The following is a 2,841-nucleotide window of genomic DNA, read 5'->3' on the forward strand; positions in this document are numbered from 1 at the left end:
ATACGAGCCGCTTGTGTGGCACAGTGTTAAAGTCCTTCCGGAAATCCAGAAATACCGAAACGATCTGAAATCCCTTGTCAATAGCAGTGAACACTTCATGTGAATAAAGAGCTAGTTGTGTTTCACAAGAACGATGTCTTCTAAACCCATGCTGACTGTGTGTCAATAGACCGTTTTCGTCGAGGTAATTCATAATGTTCGAACACAATACATGTACTAAAATATATCTGGCACGTAAAGCCGCCCATACGTCAGACCACCTGCAGCTTGAGCTGTATTATCCATACATTGTAGGTTAAACACATCTACTCAACGCCCTGCACAACATAAGAAGAGGAAAAATCGCGACTGTAGTGATCACATTTCGCTGTGTACTCCGCACCTAACCGGTGCCAACGCCGCGAATGATAAACTTGGAAAGACCACATCCTACTCAAGACTCCTTCGCAGAAATCGCCGGCAAATGGAGGCGATGCGACCGAGTGCAGCTACACACCAGGAAAAGCAGGTTGTTTTTGGTTGGAAAGATCATGCAACGACGATGCTCGTTTTCTGTCACTGGAACCTCCCTACCAAGGCCCGTACAAAGTTATGATACGAAATGATAATGACATTCGCTCTCCGTATTAAAGGAGTAGACACGGTTGTGTCCATCGACAGGTACCAGCCGGCTTATATCTACATCTACATCTACGTGATTACTCTGCTATTCACAATAAAGTGCCTGGCAGAGGGTTCAATGAACCACCTTCATGCTGTCTCTCTACCGTTCGACTCTCGAACGGCATACGGGAAAAACAAGCACTTCAATTTTTCGTTGCGAGCCATGATTTCTCTTATTTTATCGTGATGATCATTTCTCTCTATGTAGATGGGTGCCAACAGAAGGTTTTCGCAATCGGAGGAGAAAACTGGTGATTGAAATTTCATGAGAAGATCCCGTCGCAACGAAAAACGCCTTTGTTTTAATGATTGCCACTCCTATTCACGTATCATGTCTGTGACACTATCTCCCCTATTTCGTGATAATACAAAACGAGCTGCCCTTCTTTGTACTTTTTCAATGTCATCCGTCAGTCCCACCTGATGCGGACCCCACACCGCACAGCAGTACTCCAGAATATGGCGGACAAGCTTAGTGTAAGCAGTCTCTTTGGTAGCCCTGTTGCACCTTCTAAGTGTTCTGCCAATGAATCGCAGTCTTTGGTTTGCTCTACCCACAATATTATCTATGTGATCGTTCCAATTTCGGTTGTTTGTAATTGTAATCCCTAAGTATTTAGTTGAATTTACAGCCTTCAGATTTGCGTGACTTATCGCGTAATCGAAATTTAGCTGATTTCTTTTAGTACTCATGTGAATAACTTCGCACTTTTCTTTATTCAGGGTCACTTGCCACTTTTCGCCCCATACAGATATCTTATCTAAATCATTTTGCAAGACGTTTTGATCATCTGGTGACTTTACAAGACGGTAAATGACAGCACCATCTGCAAACAATCTAAGACGGCTACTCATATTGTCTCCTATGTCGTTACTATAGATCAGGAACAATCTACTTAAGTGCAGAAGACACCATCGAAATGGAGGCCTCTACCAGACACAGAACGGCCACCACGTTGCAGCACCGGTCTCGCAACATCATCCTGAGCAGTGCCGCCCGCTCTGGAAACCGACCTACCACCGACCACCCAGAGGCAGCAGTCATCTCACCACAACTGTCGACCCACCAGCACCCAGCCACAGCGATATACGTTACGTCAAAAAGTGTGTTTCAGTTTCGATCCAGCAATCATTTCGTAACTCGTGTTAGTTTTTGACTCTGTACCACACAAGTGGCTTCTAGTCAAATTGCGTGCTTACAGAATATCGTCTCAGTTTTGTGATTGGATTCGTGATTTACTGTCAGGGAGGTCACAGCTCGTAGTAACTGATGGAAAGTCATCGAGTAAAACAGAAGTGATTTCTGGCGCTCACCAAGGTAGTGTCGTAGGTCTCTCTGCTATTCCTTATCTATATAAATGATTTAAGAGACAATCTGAGCAGCCGTCTTAGGTTGTTTTCAGATGATGCTGTCGTTTATAGTCTAGTAAAGTCATCAGAACATCAAAATAAACTGCAAAACGATTTAAAAAAGATATCTGTATGGTGTGAATAATGACAAGTATGAAGTCATCCACATGAGTGCTACAAGCAATCCGTTAAACTTCGGTTACACGATAAATAAATCGAATCTAAAGGTCATAAATTCAACTAAATATCTAGGAATAACAATTACGAACAACTTAAATTGGAAAGGTCACATTGAAAATGTTCTGGGGAAGGCAAACCAAAGACTGCGTTTCACTGGCAGAAACCTCTGAAAAAGTAACAGATCTACTAAAGAGACTGCCTACACTACGCTTCTCCGTCCTCTTTTGGAGTACTGTGTGCGGTCTGGGATCCTTACCAGATAGGGTTAGCGGAGCACATCGAGAAAGTTCAAAGAAGAGCAGCAAGTTTCGTATTGTCGCGAAATGGGGAAAGAGTGTAACTGACATGATACAGGCTGTGGGGTGTATATCATTAAAAGAAAGCGGCACAATCTTCTCACGAAATTTCAGTCACCAGCTTTCTCCCGCGAATGCGAAAACATTTTATTAACGCTGACCTACGCAAGGAGAAACGATCATCATAATGAAATTAGGGAAATCAAAGCTCCGACCGAAAGACATGGGTGTGGGTATTCTCTGAGCGCTGTTCAAGATTGTAATAATAGAGAATTATTGTGAAGATGGTTTGATGAACCCTCTGCCAGGCGCTTAAGTGTTATTTCCAGAGTATTCATGTAGATGTACATAG

This window comes from Schistocerca americana, chromosome 6 (assembly GCF_021461395.2).
Source record: "Schistocerca americana isolate TAMUIC-IGC-003095 chromosome 6, iqSchAmer2.1, whole genome shotgun sequence".
Taxonomy (NCBI): domain Eukaryota; kingdom Metazoa; phylum Arthropoda; class Insecta; order Orthoptera; family Acrididae; genus Schistocerca; species Schistocerca americana.